Below are 23,330 nucleotides of genomic sequence, written 5' to 3'. Positions count from 1 at the left end.
AATGTCCCCCGCACAATACAGCCTCACAATAGTCCAGACCGCAATATAAAAGCGTAATAAAAAGTAAAATCTCAAGTAAAGGAAGTGCATGGCGGGCGGAAATGCAAAATCTCATTGAGCGAACCTGCACGTGTTCCGGGAGGTTTTGTGCTGCATTCAACTAAAAAAAAAGCCTCCCTGAATTAAATTTGGTATAATTTCAGAATCTCGTGTACTTGCAGAAACAAAACGCCTCTTATTAATCAAGGTAATAGCTCTGTAATCATAATTTTGAAGGTATACTAACTCATAAAGCAGATTACTGTATATTAGGCTCGTTAGAATCAATGGCTTAGGAATTGGAGAGGTTTATTAATGTATATTAAGCTGGTTGTCGGTAAGTCTACTATAAGAAAGTGGTAGTTAACTAAAGTATGGCTCAAAAAGGTATTCATTTCTTACAGAGTTTTTATTATTCGCACAATAAATACTCATATAAACAAATTTTACTTTGTTACAATTTTGTGAGAAGAACGAGTGAAAAAAAATCAGTCAATAATTTGTTTCTTTTTAATAAAATAATAATAGATAAATCGTTTAAATAATTAAAATTTGACTGGGGGCGGCTCTATGCCCAAAGTGAGATATAATTTTGGAAGTAATTTTTGTTCTCTGACAAGTTCCATTGGACCAAGGATTAATCGCGATGGAGATGTCCTGTGGATGCCCTCTGCCCCAGCTAGGGGATACAGGAAATTTAATGAATTTTTTTTATTATTTTTTAATGAAAATAGACGATGAGCAGGATGTTCAGCTGACGGTAATTGATATGCCGTACCCATAACAATGCAGTGCCGCTCAGGATTCTTGAAAAAACCCAAAAATTCTGAGCAGCACTACAAATACGCGAAATGAGCTCACGAAATACATGCAATTAAAGTTTATTATTTTGTTTCAATTTGTAAATAATTTGTTATTAATATATTATTTTTACCAAAAGTAATTAAAATCTGAAATCCTTTAAGGCAATTCACATCCAAGATTTATTATATTCATTGACATTATCCTTTACAATAATAGTATCTTTTTTATTGACTTTCGTTTAATATACACGAAAACTAAAAACTATCCAACAATATCATATACAAAAATATATTATAACTAGGTGACCCAGCAAACGTTGTATTGCCGATATTAAAATCGCGATACAAATGTAACTGTTGATCGTAGATGGGTGAAAATTTGAAGTTGTATGTATTTTTTAATGCTGACTCATAATCAAACAAATTAAAAAAAATGTCAAAAATTAAAAAAAGAAGTTCGTGTGGACCACCCTTAACATTTAGGGGGATGAAAAATAGATGTTGTATTTTTAGTTAGTTAGATGTTTAGATAAATATAAATATGGTAGGGTAAGGTAAGTAATTGGTATTTTATTTTATCATATTTTTTTTTAAAATTCGCGTATTAAAGATATAATCAGATACAATATCTTAGTAGATCTTTTTGCAAAAAGCTACAGATTCTGACCGATTCTTTATAATAACAATTTCACCACAATACGGCCGCGACTGAATAGACTACGTAGCCACAGGGCGATATATCATGTGCATCTTCCATTAAATTTTTTTGCCCCACGTGTACCTACTAAATGCACTTTTTCAATGCATTGAGATTCAGCAAATGAAATAAAATACGAAATTTACGCAAAAAATCTGTCGGCCACGCAGCAGGGAATGTTTGTGGCTCTGTCGCGCCCACGGGATAACAAAAGGCAAATAAGGGAACACTGGCTTGCTGCACTGAAAAAATACCATCTAAATAAGTCCCTATTGAAGTTTAAAAGCCGTAGAAAAATGTTCTTTGTTCGCATGTACGAATGTGGTGGCGAAATTAGATTCGTATGATGCGCGAAGAAAATGAGCTTCGAAATACCGGGATGTCTGTTACAATCACAAGCGATACCGCTTCACTGTGAATGGTTTATTACCCGATGAAAATTATGAATCACAACCTTAAATTTGTACAATGTTTTAGAATTCTGAAATACTATTTATATTTGAAAGAAATATTCTTTACCAGTGGGAGGCACTTGCACAGGATGCCGGCTAGATTATGGGTACGACAATGGCACCTTTTTTTGTGAAAGTAAGGGATTCTCACTGGAGTTACAAGAAACAGTTAGTTAATTAAGAATATAATATTTATTTAGCATAGGGAGTGACAATAACATAACATACTGCAAAAACTCTTGGTAAACGTCACGAAGTTACATCAGTTCGTAAATGGGTTTTGGGGATGATGGGGGGACATGGGGAGAAGAACTGATTTGAAAGTCTCAGCTGATCTTTTAAATCATATAATAACAACACTGCTTAACATATTAAACATTTTACTAAACCGATCTTACAAATAAACTTGGTATAAAGTTATATGCAAAATGTTGACTATATCGTTGACAGCACTGTCAATACAATGATAATTCTGAAGTTTTTTGAATGTCAAGCAGCCTTACAAATAAACGCGGGAAAAGTTATACGTCTGAATACACCAATCATAAGCAAAATACATTTTTAAACATTTTACATATTCTTGGTTTTTCCATAAATCGGGGCCCGGTGGATTCGGTGCTCTGTAAACGACTGGATAACCTGGCGTTGCGTAGAAACGTCGCTTCATTGTGTGTCTTCTACCGTATGTCTCTCGGGGTGTGATCCGAAGAGTTGTTCCACCTGATTCCTGTCGCCAAATTCCACCTCGCAGTCCTCCACTGTGCGGTATTCGAGGAACCTTCTTCCACGTACTACAAAGCTGTGGATTGAACTTCCTTGTGCGGTGTTTCCGGGATGATACGACATGGGTACCTTCAAAAAAAGCACCTACACCTTCCTTAAAGGCCGGCAACGCTCCTGTGATTCCACTGGTGTTGCAAGAAAATGAGGGCGGCGGTGATCACTAAACACGATGTGACCCGTATGCTCGTTTGTCCTCCTTTTCCATAAACAAAAAAAAAGATATAACTTTTTATTAAGTTTATTTGTAAATACATATATTATATTACTGACTGCGCAGAATCACACAAGACACATGGGAATCAAACCTAAATCGGGAACATAAATCGGAAAAACCCAAACCTTAAGTACTTCTGCAGATACAAAATAAACAGAACTAACCGATGTACATTGCAATGTTCATGTTTACACTATTTATAATAACATTGCGGCTAGCGGCTTTTTTGGACATTTTTTCCCATCTTTGCTCGCAGCGAAATGAAATCCGACCTGATCGTATCTGGATATTTTTTGCGCTTGTGGTCAGTGACAGCTGTCCCATATTGCACTTCTTTGGCCTAAAACCCGTGTTTGCCATATAAGCCATAAGCCGTTGACCGACATTGAAATAAAGCTATCAAATATCATAAGAAATGTGATCATTATGATATTATTATAATAATATATATCTAGACCTTAACACGAGCGGGATCGCCAAGGCCACGAGCACTTAATTACGGACGTATTGACGAACCGTTAACTTACTTAGGTAATGCCAAATCAGCTGATTTTACTGGCAACGAAATATTTTTACATAATAGCTTGATAATTATATAAGATCATATTTAAATAAATACTCTTAAGTAATTTTTTTATGACAGTAAGGGACAAGAAAAGCAGGACTTTTAGCTGATGGTAATTGATACGTCCTGCCCATTACAATGCAGTGCCTCTCAGGATTCTTGAAAAACCCAAAAACTCTACAATTGCGCTCGTCACCTTGAGACATAAGATGTTAAGTCTCATTTGCCCAGTAATTACACTAGCTACGGCGACCTTCAGACCGAAACACAATAATGCTTACACATTACTGTTTCACGGCAGAAATAGGCGCAGTTGTAGTACCCATAATCTATATACTTGGTTTTTTTTTAATCTTCTTCTGCCATACCATAAAAGTCCAGTAAAATTTTATTTATGTGTAATACATAAACTGCTAACACAAGAGTGATGTAAAAAAATCTAATATCTTCTAGTTCGGGCACAATTCTCATAAATTTATTTTCGTTTTAAAATAAATAAAATCTTGGCGTGAAACATTTCAAGTAAACGTTTAGCGGACTCTTAAAAAAGTGAGTTAAATAAACCACTATGAATAAAATCTTAATTAGCGGTGAGGTACAAAGGAGAAACAAATACAATGATTAAATGCAAACAGGTTCGAATAAGGGGCGTTTTGATTAATTTTTTAAAAGATCAGTGCCCAACCCAGGCGCACCCATGTGAAATCGATTTTGCTATGTTATGCTACTCTACGTCAAAATTGGCGCGAATCTCACGGCAGTAGTGACACCATATTATATGAAAAAAAAAAGAACTTTTCTAGAATATTTTAATAGAATAATATTATTTTATCGTTGCGTTTACTAAGTGATAGTATTATATTATTACTGACTGGATTATTGGTTTGTTATTTACCAATTTATTTATTTAAAATAATGTTACAATTATTAAGTATATTATGTATGACGAATATTCAACTGTATATTTGATCTTAAATATTCGAAGTATTCGTAAGCAACCCCTTTGAAACAGTAAAGATACTAACAAAACAAAACAGCACTAGGTCAACCTGTATCGCAGGCTTCCTAAACAAAAAAAATCTAGTAAACTAGAAACAATCCATCTGGATGTGTGGCGGTCCTCCACAGTGCGGTTTTCAAGGATCTTTCTTCCACGTACTACAAAGCTGTGGAATGAGTTTCGTTGTGCGGTGTTTTCGGGACGATACGACATGGGTACCTTCAAAAAAAGTGCGTACACCTTCCTTAAAGGCCGGGCCAACGCTCTTGTGATTCCTCTTGTGTTGCAAGAGAATGTGGGCGGCGGTGATCACTTAACATCAGGTGACCCGTACGCTCGTTTGTCCTCCTATTCCATAAAAAAAACTAGTTTCAAACACAATTGCAACGTTGAACTGTTGATTGTCAAAATTTAAATTCAACTACTACATTATTATGCTTAAGAACTAAATGAATTCACTATAAACTCATGGTTACGTATATAGACTTATATATTATTACTCTTATTTTATCATTAACTTATTAAAAATATGGCAAAAATTGAAATTTGCAACATCATGTTTTTTTATGAAATCATGGTCATCCTACGTTTGCACTTGACGCTTTAAAATAGTGTTATTAATATTTATTATAAACTTAAATGATTTTTTACCTTTATTTGTTTAACAGCTTGGGGTACAGGTGTATTCTTTGACGTTCCGCCTCTTTTGTGATTGCCTAGAAATAAGTTTAATATTCTGAAAAAAAAATTATGACCACCGGTGAATCTCTTTCTGGTCCCATCTTTTATTGGTTTTATTTTTAATAAGTAATTCATTTATTTTAAGGCTTATATCGTAGTCCCTTCGTAAAGGCCAAAAATTTATGTCAGTACTGTTGTTAATATAAATTAAGGTGGGTAGAGAAGGTTAACAACTGTAAAGTAAATCCTGTAGATGAAGCCACAATCTGAGAATTGCAACAAAGACATATCATGATTAATGAACTTTACGTCAATTGAACGGTTGACTCAGTGGAAGAGCGCGCGTACGAAACGCGAGAGGTCGCGAGTTCGAGTCCCTACTGCATCGTACGTCAATTTTATTTTCAAATTAATTTGGCAAGTTAATATTCATAAGATAATGTTTTTCAAATTTTATTTGTGTATTAATCCTAGAAGTGAGAGTTATCACTTTAAAAATATAACAAATTGTTTAGATTTACAAGAGCGACATCTCAAGTCAATTTCCTAATATGCAAATATTGGGGTTGAGCAGGTTATCAACTGTAAAGTAGATCCTATAGATGAAGCCACAACCTGAGAGTTGAACTAAGCATACAAGATTTTATGACGATACGTCACTCGAACGGTTGGCTCAGTTGGTTATAGCACCGGCACGGAACGCCGGAGGTCGCGGGTTCGAGTATCGCATCGTTCATAAAATATTGTTTTTCAAATTTATTTGTGTATTTTAGGATCTCTGATCACTTATAAGTTAGTCAACTCCATTCTCACACTTATAATGGATATAGAAACAATTTTGAATTGCTGTAATTAGGAATTTTGCTACAAAAACATAACACTATAGAATAAAATAATATTTTCATTAAAACCATGTACGTTTTAGTTTATCTCGCATAGTCAAATACTTACCTATATGAAAATTCACACCGGTTGCAATATTCATGCGCTTAAAATCAAGATTACACTTAACTTATGTGAACAGCTCAAAATTACACTTACACATTATCAAGCACCTTAAGATTTCATTTCGTGATTATATCACGAAGCGAGAACAGCAAAACCCACCTTGATATACTGAGCTACTTAATTGGAACTGCATCATTGATTTGTTAATAGTCCCATTAATTTTAATTCCTACCATACTCGAAAGCTTATCGAAAAGCAAAATTCCATCTGTTGTAATATAAAACTGAAAGCTCATTATAAAGCTCACTAGCTTTAAATGCATTATATTTGTTGTTTGGATTACGAACTCGTGAATTCCAGAGAAAAAATTCCCTTAGTCTTTAATGAAATCATTGGTCTCCAACTATTGAATTAATGTGCTTTGTCACAAATACCAAAAGTAAGGCTTGTATTGCCTTAATGAAGACTTTTGTGTGTCCAAAGAAGAAACAGAAATTGGATGGCTTGATTACGATTAAATTTCCCACATTTATTTACATGGACCTGTTAGTGTTAAGAGTAAAACCGAATGCGTGAAGATTTAATTGGGCGACTATGAAAACAAGAAAGCTTGTTCTGTGATCTATCGAATATACATTGTAATTGTTAATCATCCTTGACATTAATAGGGTGTTAAAGAATTAATTGAGATCGTCATTAGATAAAACGGCGATATAGTCTGAATGGAATACTTTGACTTAAACTAGTTATTTCCGATTGCTAAGCTATACATACTTATAAGTTTGAAAACATTAACAATGAAACGTGCCTGCTTATAACGAGGATGCTAACAAGGGGAGAGTTGTTGGTCAAACTCTTGGTTATAATTGTACTATAAGAAGCTGTGAAGGTCATAAATCTATAGTCGGCGGCAGTGTTAGAGATCCAATCGTAATAATAGCCGATGATCTCTAACAAGCAGCACGTGATCATTAGGGCAATCACACACAAAAGTAAAAGGCCTCCGTCTCATTCGTATATCATCGGAACGATCAATATGGTTATCTCAACTAATGGCCCCATGATGACTTTCTATAAATTAATAACAACAAGTTTATAAAGGTCTATGATTGGCCCGGGTTAATGAAGTATCTTAATCTCTGAGACCGAATGTATGCGAGTTATTATTAAGATCGAACCTTTTATTGTTTTTTATCAATCTTATGACTTCTGGATAGGAGTTTTGTGTATATAACCGGTTTTACTTCTGGTTCCATCGCCACGCTATGTGATATTTTAAGTTTTTCATTAAAATTTTGTCAGTAAGTTTTGTATAAATTAATTTACTATTATGTAAAATGTAAAAATGTACCAAATACCACAGTGTCTGAAATCGAAGGTTTTCAACCAGTGTGTGTTGCTAGAGATGACTTGCGGTACCCAGATGTGGTTGCTTTCTCATCGGCTCATAGTTATATGGGCCGATGGGCATATAACTATGGGCCGATGAGAAAGCTCATTGTCGCTCATAGGGCAATTGAGAGGGCTATGCTCGGAGTTTAACTGCGATATCGAATAAGAAATAAGGAGATCCGTAAGAGAATTAAAGTCACTGACGTGCCCAAATGATTGCGAAACTGAAGTGGCAGTGGGCAGGCCACATAGTTCGACGGACAGATGACCGTGGGGCACAAAAGTCCTCGAATAGCAACCACGTACCCGAAGACGCAGTGTTTGTAGGCCCCCCACAAGATGGACCGACGACATGCGTTGGATGAGGGCAGGACCGATCGTCGTGGAGATGTTTGGGTGAGGCCTTTGTCTAACAATGAACGTCTTACGATTGACGATGATGATGATGTTAAAGTAGTTACCTAAGTTATAACAGTAATCTATTTTATTTATTTCTTTTTACAATTTTGGCATTATAGACCAGGGTCGATAGTTTTTGAAACCAAAAAAATTACAGTAGGATGAAAACCATTGGTAAAGCACGAGAATATAACAAAAATTAAGGAAAAAAAAATTACGGGCGATCTGAGGTCGGGAAGTGGAAAAGGGTGGCTGTTTTAGGGTAAAAAACGGTTTATCTCGATTTCCGGCAAAACTAAAAGCCCTATGAAAATTTGGGTGCTTTTTTGATATTAAGTTAAAATAAGGCGAAAAAATAAATATTTTAAATCAAATAAATTACAGTGTATTTGGGAAATAATAAGGTAAGTTTTCACCAAATTTCGTAGAAAAAAAATTTTTTTGAACAAATCTTGAGGCTATGTGAAAAAAGTGTAATTACAAAAGTTGTAGATCTCTTTATTACCTACAACTTTGTCCATTAACTTTTTGCCATAGGACTTGTAGTTTTGCCGGAAATCGAGATAAACCATTTTTTACCCTCAAAATTTAGGTGAAAAATTCAAAAAACCAAGTTTTTTTTTAAATATATCTTGTTCAAAAAAAAATTTTTTTTCTACGAAATTTGGTGAAAACTTACCTTATTATTTCCCAAATACACTGTAATTTATTTGATTTAAAATATTTATTTTTTCGCCTTATTTTAACTTAATATCAAAAAAGCACCCTAATTTTCATAGGACTTGTAGTTTTGCCGGAAATCGAGATAAACCGTTTTTTACCCTAAAACACCCACCCTTTTCCACTTCCCGACCTCAGATCGCCCGTAATTTATTTTTGCCTTAATTTTTCTTTTATTCTCGTCCGTTTCCAATGGGTTTCATCCGACTATTATTCGAATTTCATTTTCAAAATTATATCGAAATTGCGATAAGAACTTACCTTAGATTTTATTGAGCGAAGCTGAGCGGAGCTCCAATTGATTTCTGTGTTAAATATTATTGTTGAGACAGAATTTTGAATTTCAACTTGATTCAATTATTGTAATTAAAAACAAACATATATAATATTAATTTAAAGAATGAGCCGATTGATCAAATCTTTTTTGATAAATTTTGTTTTGTTTTTGTACACAGACTTAGTTTACCTCGCTCGCTCAAAAATACGCCGCAGCGAAGCGGTACGACGAGCGACTGCGGCATCCTAGTTTATGGATGTCCGTTAGAAAAAGCATTTTTTTGGAGAAATCAGCTGTTTAAGGACCATTAAAATTCTATTTAACAGTGTCAGCGCGTGTTCAAAGGTACTTCACACATCTGTTGCCTTTTGTTATGTTTATTTATAATGTTACTAATACAATGAATGGATCCTCAAGTGCAAATTGTCACCTAGTGAAGTACGGACAATTGTTCACGCCTTGAGTTCCGTGTAATTCTTCCCTTTATCTTTTCTTGCCATTGTGCCGCAAACTTGACCATTTATATTCTCATTATTGTCTTTTCAAAGGGAGTAGCACTTGTAGAGGCGTTATATTTGTTTGATATCTTGAATGTAAAGCGAATGCCATTTAGACCACAATGCTGATCAAAATTATGCCTAAAATACATAAATATAAGGTTCATAATTTAGTTTTATTGGACATAATATGTAATTACATTGAAATAACGACAAACTATGAATGGACTGGCTTTGTTGTATAATCAAATGAATTGTATTTGGTTGTACCTTTTATTATTTGACATTACAAAAAATATAGTAATTCAGAGGAAGAAGCAGCAGAAGATAAAATAAGACTTTCAATCAACTTTTATTTCATGGATAGGAACAATGTATTAAATAATATAAAAAAAGAGCTAATTTTATGCACGATTCTATCACTATCATCACATTTAAAAACTGATATTGATTTACAAGGAGTCCCAAAGTTCAACGTCAACTGAAACGGTACGATAGAATAGATATGGTCAACGTCATCGAAAAAAAAAAGGAAAAAAGTCCATCCCATGTTCTTTAGAAATTATTCGCATTAAACATTTTTGTTTCCTACATATTTTGAGAATGTTTTGGTGATTGTGGTTAATGTTGGTTATTTTTGTCCTTATGAAATGTGTCGTCATAATCCTAAATAACACATCTTTAATCTAATAATCGTTACCTAGAATCGTATAAAATCTATTTTTAATAATTTTTTTATTTTTTACCCCTGATTTTTTAAGTATTTGGTAACCCAACAAGTGTTGAACAAGTTTGGAACCCTGTTTAAAGGCGCCAACTTTTGATTGAAGATGGAATCAAAGATGGTCAAAAAATGGAGGAAATGTGCTTGTTTTTAATGCCCCTAAATTTCTAAAGAAGCGTCACCGTCTGTACTATCATCCTGTTTCGGTTAGCTAATTATTGAAAGTTATTGCCAGATATAATAAGTTACTCGTATTAAAAAAAAAATTTTACTATAATAATAATAATAATCCTTTATTCAACTAATAATATGTGGTACAAAATGTTTTTTGTGCCCTACCCTCTGCGATAGAATACCCTGAGTTGCAGAGGCTAGGTCCTTCCGAAAGGCTATCCATTATTAAACATAATTAGCAAACTCACTAAAAAGAGGTATGTGTGTGTGCGTGTATGTGTATGAGTGCGTGTGTGTGTAAGTGTGTGTGTGTGTTTGTGTGTGTGTGTGTGTGTGTTTTTTTTTATTTTTTTTTTTAAGTATTTGTTAGTATGTCAAACTGTGCACAAGATTAAATAAATGTTAGTAATTGAATATTAAGTTTTAATTTTAAGAACATTTTCTGTATCTTCGTATTTTAATACTATTAGCCATGATTTTAAAGATTATGTTAACGAGAATTTATTTATTTTACTATAGAGAGTAGAATCGAATGATTTATTCATTTTTATTAAATTCATTATTATTTAAAAAAAAATATTAAGCTTTAAAGCTAATTTAATTACCTACCACTGTAATTTTGTGTTACCTAATATAAAAGTTTTTTTTATGAAAATAAGGGACGAGATGAGCATGACGTTCAGCTGATGATAATTGATACGCCTCGCCGATTACAATGCAGTGCCGCACAGGATTATTGAAAAACCAAAAAGTTCTGATCGGCATTTCAACTGCGCTCGTTACCTTAAGACAAAAGATGTCAAGTCTCATTTGCCCAGTAATTTCACTAGCTACGGCGCCCTTCAGACCAAAACGTTACTGTTTCACGGCAGAAATAGGCGCTGTTGTGGTACCCATAATCTAGCCGGCATCCGGAACATGTGCACATTGATAATATGTATGAAATTGATTTTTTTATTTATGGAAGGCTAGGTCACTTGATTATAAGTGATTACCGCCGCTTGCATATTTTACCAGAGGAATCCCATGTATGCTCTTTTTTTTTAAGGTATACGTCACATTGTCTTGGAAGCACTACTTGAAATTACAGGTCTTGTCAATCTTAAAAGTTTAAATTTATAACTAAATACAAAAAAATCTGATGTATCAATAGAATAAAATAAAGAAATACATATTTTTAAAAATACGACTATTAGCCAATTACTTATTTGTGTAAGTATAAGATACTAATATCCGGACGACCGAGCCTTGCTCGGATTTTTAAGAATGTACAAAACTTGAACAAAAAAAAACCTAATAGGACATCTGGATTCGAACCGGGGTCTTCTGCTTTCCGGATAACCCAATGTCCCATCTGAACTATAATAGTCTTGTATATAGTGGCGAAATTTACCTTTGTATTCTAATGTTATTGTAGCTGTTTCTCATTCAAACATGGATAAAACCATTTTTTTAAATTGTAACCTAGCTAGATCGATTTATCACCCCCGAAATCCCCTGCATACTTAATTTTATGAAAATCGTTGGAGCCGTTTCCGAGATTCATTTTATATATATATATATATATACAAGAATTGCTCGTTTAAAGATATAAGATATATATATCTAATATATAAAATTCTCATGTCGCGGTGTTTGTAGTTAAACTCCTTCGAAACGGCTTTACCGATTCTAATGAAATTTTGAGTGCATATTGGGTAGGTCTGAGAATCGGACATCGGTGGTCCACGCCAAATTTTATTTTTTATTTTTTTGACCTTTTTTTAAATTTGTTTGATTTTGAGTCAACATTAAAAAATACATACAACTTCAAATTTTCAACCATCTACGATCAACAGTTACTTTTGTATCGCGATTTTAATATCGGCAATACAACGTTTACTGGGTCAGCTAGTATATATATAAGATTCTAGATAGAGTCTCTTGCTATTCGACAACCAATAAAAACAGGCCAGGAATATTAGTGTAGTGTGCGTGACAAGCTATGTCTTACACTAGCAATTTGTATGACACTTTGTGTTAGTGTGCGTGAATCGCTCAAAATAGAGGTTAGTTCTGAAGTCTATTTTTTTTTCGACGTTTTTACAGCTGTCATAGGCTATCTAGATGTATATATAATCTAAGATTACAAGGTGGAAACGTCTAGAATGGACTACAGAGAGAGTAGTGTATCTTGTATCAAACTCTGTATCAATTTCTAAGTAACACTTTCTTGGATGGCGAGACTTGTGTACATTATCTAATACAAATATTAACAGAGCGTGGGCGTTTGATAATATAGGCCTAATCGTAATCACGACTGACAAATGCTTGCTTAAATCCACAACACGACAAATTGAACACTTTATACGTACTTATGAATTAAATGTTAAAGGTGCTTTATTATTTATTTAATACATTTTTATTCCATCATGTGGGTCTCGTATGTTTACTGACTTTTATAGGTTCTGATAAAGGTACTTCAGTCAAGTTAGAAAACGTAAAGTTTAATCAACGCTATACGAGGTTGGCCCCGGTGATCACCTACCATCAGGTGATATGTGTGATCTCTTGTATTTCTATAAAAATTTTAACAAAAAACAACCATCTTCAAAAACACTATTCCAAAACAATAGATATATGCACTAAAAAGTATAAAAATACTTGCGTATTTTTTACAACCTAATGAATTAATCTAATTCTAGTAACGATTATTGTTATTTTTTGAATCGGTGTCCTATCGCCGCGGCCCTGCTCTCGCCTCTCGCTTGCTCACGTTGCGCGTGAGACTCAAGCACATCTCACCTATAAGTATGTGTGTCGTTACAAACCTAGCTTGGCTGAGACCGACTCCAAAAGAAGTTGAAATAATATAATAAGATAAATGGAACAAATATACACTTCTTACCGGAAATGTGCTTAATCCGGTATTATATAAAACGACTAGGCAACGTAAAGAATGCCTAAAACGTTCAGGCAATTTTTGAAATACTATTCATATAAAATTTCGACTAGGTAATGTACATTACATAAAGTACACCACCCAAACATCTACTACCTAAAACGTAGCCGATTATGTGTATAAAGACGAGGAACTAATTAAAATTAATCTTATTATTTTTTATTTTTTAATTATAAACACCCTATTGTCTGCCAACTCCTCTTGCAGATACATCTGATTGATATATTGCAAAAGAACGGGTTATAATCAACGATTAAGGAACTTATAATAGGTGTTGTATAAAATTGTAACTTACTTGCGGTAGATAGTTGCAATAATAAGCAATACAATGTTAATACACTTGCAAATTCAATACGGCAATGAGATTAGACCCAAGAGAATGACTTAAATCTCACAATAGGCACAATGAACAATGGAATATTGTATAATGTAGACAGTTCAGAAATAGTTCGTCTTTTACCAAAAAATTTTATTATCTATTATATTTTTTTATATTTTAGCGTTGTTGCCTCGTTAGTCCTCGGGCGGCCCGAGGGAGAATGCTCGCGTATGGATTCCCAGATTTAGCAGAACCTTGTGGGTTGTAATATTGAGGTGTAGGAACAAATGGCTTCAGTTCTCGACACTAGTTAGTTACACTACTTCCACTGTAAGTTTATGCGAAACATAACACATAAAAACAGCAGTATGACTTTCTCACGTCGTAAAGCCCTAGGTTGCCTCTTACAAAACTCTTAGGCTTAAAACATAAATTAAGATATCATCCCCACCATTTGGATGTGTGGTATTCCTCCACAGTGCGGTTTTGAAGGAACTTTCTTCCACGTAGATCCAAGCTGTGAAAAGAGCTCACTTGTGCGGTGTTTCCACACCACTGTTCTTTTTACGCTCATAGAAGCACAGGGCGAACATGTCTGCATAGTTGTTTAATAATCACAGCCAGTTCACAATTTATTGTGAACTTTTCTGTTAGCGTCATTGCTCCTGTAATAGTCAGACAGAAGTCTTAATAATAAGGCACTTATTGTAAAGTACTTGAACTTGCCTTATTATAAAGATTTCTATGAATAGTCATAATATAACTTTAGAAGTAAACTAGTTGCAATAATATAACTCTTATTTATAATATGCTAGCTGTTGCCCGTGACTTCCGCGACGCCCGCGATCCCACGGGAACCGTGGATTTTTCCCGGATAAAATGTAGCCTATGTCTATTCCCAAGCTCTACTTTATCGCTGTACCAAATTTCATCATAATCGGTTTTGTAGCTCCGGCGTAAAAGCGTAACAAACTTACATTCACATTTATAATATAAGTAACGATTTAGGGCATATTCTAGCGTCCCTAAAGTGACGTTTACACTATCTTAATTAGTCGTAAGTGGAATATTCTTGAATTAATCTCAATTTGTAAGTCGCTGTTGTCACGGTGTTTGTATAATGACATGGACCAAGTCTGTATCATTCATTAGAGTCGGACACTTCTATAGAGTTAATTGTTTGAACTTGTCCGGGCTGCTGTTTAAGACCGTCTCGGCTAATCAAGGCACGGTTAACAACATCCGCTTGGTAAGTGGTCGATGACTCGACTGTTCAGTGATGCAATTGTCTTGGACCAATGATGAATCGTAACAATTGAACCAACTTCCGATTTGGTGTCAAGGATCTTATTAACAGATCAGGAACTCTTAATAGAATCGTTGTTTCTGCGAACGATAGATTGTATTTTGTCAATTTGCTTGTGACGCTCATAAGCATTGCAATATTTTATCATAAAATAATGCCAATGCCTATTTAGCTGATTTCAAAATGTATCATTTGATGTCGTTTTTTCAAATCTATTATAAATATATAAGAGATTTCCACGTATATAGTCACTCATCACGATATCTCTGGAACCATTAGAGCTAAGGACTTGAAATTTGGTAGGAATATTCTTTTCACCGAGTAGAGGTCAGCTAAGAACGGATTTTCCAAAATTCCATCCGCAAGAGTTTTTTTTATTATGAACAAAACAACGTCTGTCGGGTCAGCTAGTATTTAATAAAGTACTTGACAGTTATATATTTTGCAGACCTTATAGTAAAAATAACGAAATATTTTTAAGACAAAAGTGATCGCAAATCCAGGTAAAGTCAACCTACTGGAATACTGAATCAGCTCTTAATTCTTTAAAGTTTAACCTTTTTTATGTTTGACGACTAAGATTGCCACCAGTCTATCAACTATCTGTTACCAACGAGACTAAAGGTAAACTTAAGTCGGTCATTAGACCTAAAAAGCTTACATTGCTACATTGCTCAGAGACAACCAGATAATCTGGAGATACTGGTAGTAGTTGCAATAAAGTCCTCGAATGGCGACCACGTATTGGAAGAAGTAGTGTTGGTAGGTGACACAAGATGGTCAAGATCACCGGAACACGTTGGATGAGGGCAGCGCAGGACTGATCGTCATAGCAATCTTTGGGGAGGCCTTTGTCCAACAGTGGACATCTTCCGGCTGGAATGAATGAATAAACTGCTAGTAGTGGGCAAAATACCACGGGTCGATCACCGATACGCTGGACCGACCAAATAGATGCCATAATGGGACTCAATATCCCGAATTACTTGCGACAAGCCGTGACACAGTGATGTGGAACGCCGAGCAACACTGACATTTTAACGATATTATAATCTTAGAAGTCAAAGCGATAACTATCCTAGAAAATAAAGACTATTTATATGAGTTTCAAAAGACGTGTTATTATAAGAAGAGAGATTATCATAAGATTATTATTATTTAGGACCTAGAAACTCTATACTTCTACAAATCATTAAATTGTAATTTATAATTCAGTTCACGTCCAAATGTTCGCTGGTACCTATCTGGCTAATTAATTTGGACGATCTTAATCTATATAAGCCCATCTTTACATCAGTTTAACATTAATATTGTTTGTGGTGAGCCTTTGAACCAAAACGACTCTGGTCATCTTCAATGAGACGGTGAGTAAGTGCGCTAGTGATGTGGCAAATTGAAATATTTAAAAGTCCACGATGACTTGTTTTTTTTTCAGAGTTTTTTCTTCACCAAAAGCACTGGGATTATTAAAATTATATTTTTATGTAATTCACAGAACAAATCAGTTGAAATAGTGAATCGAGAAAATAACTTAAAAGTAATTTTACTTTCATAGCAAACCACACTTCGTTGTTTTAAGGAAATAGCGATGTTTATTTTTAAAGATTGTTGTCACTAGGTGAAAGAAGCTCAAAGAGTATTTTCATTTTTAAATATAATAATTATTGATTAAATTCAGCACTCTCTACTTAAAAGTCATTAACTGTCTGTTATTTTCTCTGATATATTAGAATATAATATTACTCAAGTAGCTAGATTGTAATAAGGGGATCTCAAAATCAACCATCAATATATTATAAACAAAAGACTAATATAGGCTTTAAGTTAATAGGCTATATTGAATGGGAAGAATGGATGGGTCATGGCCAGAATGGGTCTCAGTGAATCAAACCTGTGCAGATTCTGCTGCGAAGCCGCTGAAGACACCATACACATTCTTCTGGAATGCGAAGCCATTGCCAGAATCAGGCTGGGGTGTCTTTAAATACCTTCACTTAAAGCAGAGGACGTGCCCTGTCTTGACCGTCTGAGGATCCTACGCCTTTTTAATGTAATAGGTACGTTACGTACTGTTATCGCATCATTTTTCTTACAAACTAGTTTTTCTTAATTAACTAAAATACGAACGTGGAGCGAGTTAAAGTAAGCTTTTATATGATGTTATTGTCAAATCGTTATTTCTCTAATAATATTAATTTCAATTGTATGTTTATATTAATATTTTATCGATATCATCGCGTCCAACCCTACGTAAGTGGAGACAGGTCTGGCAGGTCGCCGAATCAATTAAAGTACCCGCCATTACAATTCATTCACGATTATTGTTATTCAGTGATGCGCCACCGACACACGAGCGAGAACTGACGCTACTTGTTTCATATCATTTTCCCAAAAACTTTTTGTATACTGCAATGTCAATGCCCCTATTACGATCAATGAGTATACAATAACTCTTCTCTTGGGAATTGAGTATGCTCTGGAAGTATGACGTCAAAATAAGCATGATTTAATGCTTGTGTATTCCATGGTTTTCTGATTATGTGCAGAATTCAATGTTGAATGTTGACTGGTGTGGCAATTGTTCGTGTGTGTGATCTATATTTGTATGCTTTCGGTGTTTTATGTATGAGCAAAGTACGTTATATTTTGTTACTATCAATTTACATATTTTCAAATTACAAATAACAATTTAGTCTTATTCCGAACGAGCTTTACCTAGCTTTGCATGACGGCTCAGTCACATTCAGTAGTTACAGAATAAAGTACCTACTCAATGTTCCTAAACAACAATCACAGTCTATAGTTAAAAGTATTTTGGATCACTAAGACAAACAAGACTAATAATCTTACGGTTATAACGCCTCTACCATATTCTCGAAATTCTATAAGAATGACAATAACTTTACCTGCCTTCATGGTGTATGTACACATTTTAGATTACATGGACTTTAACACAACATTATGCACCGCTTTTGTTAAGTAAAAATAAGTAGGCGAGAGCACTACAAAAACATATATTTAGATCTTAAGTCTGATCGTTTAAATGTCACTGCTTGTGGCGGTCACATGGGACGGGTCGTCCCCTTCCCTAAAACATGGTAGAGGAAAGCGATGCGTTATGCTCGTGAACTGGCGCTTCTTGTGGTGGCAGGATGATCCTGTTACCGGAAGCTCTGCTTCAGATTCTTAAAAGTTATAATTTTTTTTTTATTCGCTTATAAAATGCTCGCAAAATACCTTTATTTATTTACGGTGTGTGCGGACGATGTAGGTACTGTACTCAATAACTTTTGTTTTGTATTAATTTACATTTACTTTTTTAACTCACTTGTGTAAGGCATCGACTATTTGACGTTTGAGTATTATTGTTGCATTACTTTAAATATATAGTAATATAAGAGTAATGTAATACAAGAGTGGCATAGAGTTCTCATTAACTCAACCCTTTATTACAAAGTGGCGGTAAATTCAATAATGAAAAATTATTTTTTTGACATTCATAAGTGTCATTTCCATGACCTGCATGAATGAAGTGATTTTGATTTGATTAGATCTACTGCTTCTAGTATAAAAAGCAAGTACTTAATCAAATCTTTTAAACATGAAAATGGGGAACCTATCAACTGTAAATTCAAAGTTAATAAATTTGAAATTGAACCTACATGCGACTAGTTTCGATGGGTAGAAATTTACATCGCTAAGTCACTTTAAGCATAGTAACAAAAAATTTAATGCGACATTATGGTCCCTAATGTTGCCCTATCTTTTCATCATAGACAATAAGCTATTTATTAAAAAACAATAAATTACTCTTAAGTACTTTTCGCTGAAAACATAATAATACGAATCGATATTATGTTGCTGACCTATTTATTAAAAAACTACTATCAATGCTTTATATCTGCGAAATAACAGTGTTTTTAAAATCCACAATGGGCATCAATGTATTTCTATAAAATTACCTGCTTTTGGGCAAGGTATACCATCAAAGTTTTCTGAAGAGACAGTTACAATTTTGGCCGTTATAATTGTATAGAATTTCTTTGTGAAGCGTAATTCTTAAGGAAGAACAGGAAAACTTTGGAGAGTCTAATTTTATTTAAACATAAAATTTAATAATTTTCGTATTCGTCAATTTTGGAATTGAATCTGCTGAAATTGTGGTTTATTCTTACAACGAAATAATTTACTTTGCGCATTTAAGCTAATGCATGTAAATCCAAATCAAGATACCATATTCTTTACGTTTATTGCATATTCCTTCAAGTTTTCAAGGGGTGATGCTGAATAAATACGAAGAATGACGATTGCCATGAAACCTTTTGGTTATAAGTGTAATAAGACTTTTAACATGGTTATTCCCTGAGTACAATATGAGTATAATTAAAAGGTCCAGTAAAATAGTAGAACTTAACAAGTTAAGAGTAAACCTACCTCGTTCGGTGCTCAGCTACAGTATAATTTATTTATTTTTCGTGCAATTAGCATGGCAGTGCACTTATTAGACGAAACAAAAAAAAAACAATAAAAAGGAAAATTAAAGAATAATGGAATGAATTATATAAGTTCAATGCACACCGCGTACGTTATTAGTTCAATGACTAGGGAAGTCCACCCATCATTGAATGAATGGATCCCATTGAGCATTCTTGTCCAAGAGCGCGTTGAAATATGTAAATGAGCGCGGTATAGATGCCATGGCTCGGGTATAATATACTAGTGAAATGAGTAAAGACGAACAAGGCGTGCAAGAAAGAAAAAGTGAGAATCGGAAATCTAATACATGATTTTAATAAATAAGTTCTAAACAGTCAACCACGCTTGGTTAATACCTGCTGGTTACCATAATTAATGCTGGTTGGTATTTTGTATATTAAACGCTAACGCACACATTGATAAACCAAAATTGATCACGGACTATCGGTCTGTTAGGTTATCTATACGTTAGAATATTCAATGTTTATGCCGTGCATAGTAATAAAAAAAGTTATTAATGCGACTCCATTCCATGTTGTTCTATGACATACCTGATTCGACCTTTGCAAAGAACGCTGAGAAAATCTTCGTGAACATAATCTATAATCCATCGACAACACGTGCACACTGCCATTATTGATTTTGGCGTTTTTTTCAACAAAATTGCATGCTCGTCCCGTCTTGATAACGCAAAAACCTTTACTAGGGAGCGTCTCAATGGGCCTTATTATAAGCTTGTGCAATGACATAACAGTTTTTGTGAGAATTTTGTGTGTAGTCGCGTGTCTGCAGTAGAAGAATGTGATGCGTCGTATTTCTTTAATGAACTTGGTTGTTAATAATAATTCTGGTTTTAAGCTGTATTTTAAAAACTGAACTTATTTATTTCATGAATATAACAGACTATATAAAACGCGAAGAGTGGGATTCGTTATGATAATTAAGTATAAAGTCGTGATTGAAACAGATGTGTGAACAGTGAAATTACTGGTCAAATGAGACTTAACATCTTATGTCCATTTCGTCCCTTAATTTCATAAAAAAAAAGATATTATATCAATCTCAAAATATGAAATTTGATGATACATAACTACGTATGTTAATTTCATAGGATGAGCAATACAAACTAAATTATATAAATAATTAACTGTTGTTGTATTGCATAATAATATTAAATATATTTTATTTGTGTTTAAATTAAATTTGAAAACACAATTTATGAACGATTCGCGACTCGAACCCGCGACTCGTTCAACCGTTGGATTGACGTATCGTTGATAAATCTTGCATCTTGTATATCTTAAATAAAATTGGAAAAACAAAATTTCATGAACGATGCGAGACTGGAACCCACGACCTCCGGCGTTCCGTGCCGGTGCTCTAACCAACTGAGCTAACCTTTCGAGCAACGCCTAGTTATAAAATCCTGTTTGCTTTGTTCAACTCTCAGGTTGTGGCTTCATCTACAGGATCTACTTTACAGTTGATAACCTGCTCAACCCCAATATTTGCATATTGGGAAATTGACTTGAGATGTCGCTCTTGTAAATCTAAACAATATGTAATCTATTATATATATGTGTATTAATCCTGGAAGTGAGGGTTATCACTTTAATAACATTACATATTGCTTGTATATCTCGTTCAACTCTTAGATTGTGGCTACATCTACAGGATCTTTATAGTTGATATGCTATCAACTGAAAACTCAACCCCCATATTTGCATATTAGCAAATTGACTTAAAATGTCGCTCTTTCAAATCTAAACAATTGTTATTTTAAAAGTGATAATGATCATTTCGTGATTAATTACACAAATTTAATATGAAAAAATCTTTGTAATTATTCCGATTGTTACCAACAATTTATTATGTATTAAAATATAAAAAAAAATAACTTTATTTTATTGTATCAACAATCTTAATTGTTAACCCCTTTCCATCCAATTTTATTTAATTCAAATAGACAATTGATATATACTTATATTATGATGACGTTACAAAGTGTATAAAATGTGTTTAAATTTGCAGTTTTTTGGGCAAATTATTTCACTACATTTGCAATATTTTTGGTTGCTATAATTTTCAAATCAAAATAAAATTGGCAATTCATTAATCTGATGTTACTAATTAAGGTTGAAAAAAACCTACAATTGACATTAACAACTTTAAAATCAGTAGTCATAGAACGTTAATAAGCAAACAAGTTAATATTTGTACGGATGTCAATAAAGACCTGACTTTCGACCCTCGACAAAGTCTCCGGAAAACAGAGTTAAGGTTACATGTGACAAAACACTACCCTTCTCTAAGAAAACAAATATTTAACCGTACAACTTCCAACGATTCACTCTCAACGACGTGAACTTTTCATTAGTGAAAGTGAGCGGATATTATAGGATTGGGTTACAAAAGAATAGGAAATTGCTTTCATTTTCGAAGAAAGCATATATTCAAGCCAAGTGCGAACGTGCTCCGTCACCATAGATTCTGTAATATCGTAAGAAAATATGACATATGTACTTTAAAAAATATTGGCAGATGTTTTAGTTTAAAATATGAAATTTTATAATTTTTTAAAGTTATATTCATTATTAATCAAACAAAAATACAATTTCAACAATGCACAGTATATACTCATTGAAATTTTCACTAAATCCATTTAATTTCAATTACAAGATATATACAGAACTGATCTTGCACAATATGTCAGCTGTATAGCTACAGGTATAGTGCTTTTAATAAGCAACATCTACTGGATCTATTTTACAGTTGATAACTGAAGCCACAACCTGACAGTTGAACAAGGCATACAAGATTTGATGACGATACGTCACTCGAACGGCTAGCTCAGTTTGCAAAGCACTCGCACGGAACGCGAGAGGTCGTGGGTTCCAGTCTCGCATCGTACATAAAATTTTGTTTTCATATTTTATTTGTGTAGAAATATATAAATAGACACTTGAATATCGACAAATGGACATTTATAAATATAAGCCAATGAAAACCAACCCGATGCCTTGTATTATTAACTTAAAGATAAGGCACCCATTCGGTCAAAATATTTAATCTTTCCAAATATAACTACATAATTACCGTTTGATGAAACCACCAAGCATTAAGATTGATGATGTTATAAACAGACTTTTTATAACAATATTTATTACTTCGTAATATTAAATTATTTAACATTTATCTCAGAAACGATGTTCGCTGATAAACTATCTTTGAACACACGATGGCGTTGATTAGACTTGCCTTTTATCCTGGACTTGTTCTCCGTATAAATAGACGCGTAGGTGGTATCTGATAAAAATTCATATAACCATTTTATCTCTATTACTTAAAGTAATTAGGTACCTGTAATAAATTTTCAAATATGTAGGTACCTAACTATTTTTTTTTATTTATGACATTAAGGGACGTGACGAACAGGACGTTAAATTCAATGCAGTGCCGCTCAGGAATCTTGAAAAACCCAAAAATTCTGAGCAGCACTACAATTGCGCTCGACTCCTTGAGACATAAGATATAAGTTTCATTTGCCCAGAAATTTCACTAGCTACGGCACCCTTCAGACCTAAACATAGTATTGGTAACACATTACTGCTTCACGGCAGAGATAATCCTGTGCAAAGATGCCTCCCACTGATAAATTAATAGTTAGTTTAATTAATTAATAAGTTTTATATTTATAAAATATTTTTAAATTTATTTTTACGTTATGTTATATTAATTTCGTTATATTTATATTATTACCATTACTGATAAAATCACTTGCGTTTATCACAACTAACCACAGTGCTTGCAAGTTTTGGAAGGTAAAGATAACAATTTAAAATGCTGAGATATATAGATCGAGAGACTTTGCTCAGACTTTACTTACGTACAACTAAGCTGAGTATGATAAAACGCGAATTTGC

The sequence above is a fragment of the Leptidea sinapis genome, chromosome 21, assembly GCF_905404315.1.
Source record: "Leptidea sinapis chromosome 21, ilLepSina1.1, whole genome shotgun sequence".
Lineage (NCBI taxonomy): Eukaryota > Metazoa > Arthropoda > Insecta > Lepidoptera > Pieridae > Leptidea > Leptidea sinapis.
Note: the sequence above shows the minus strand (reverse complement) of the source record.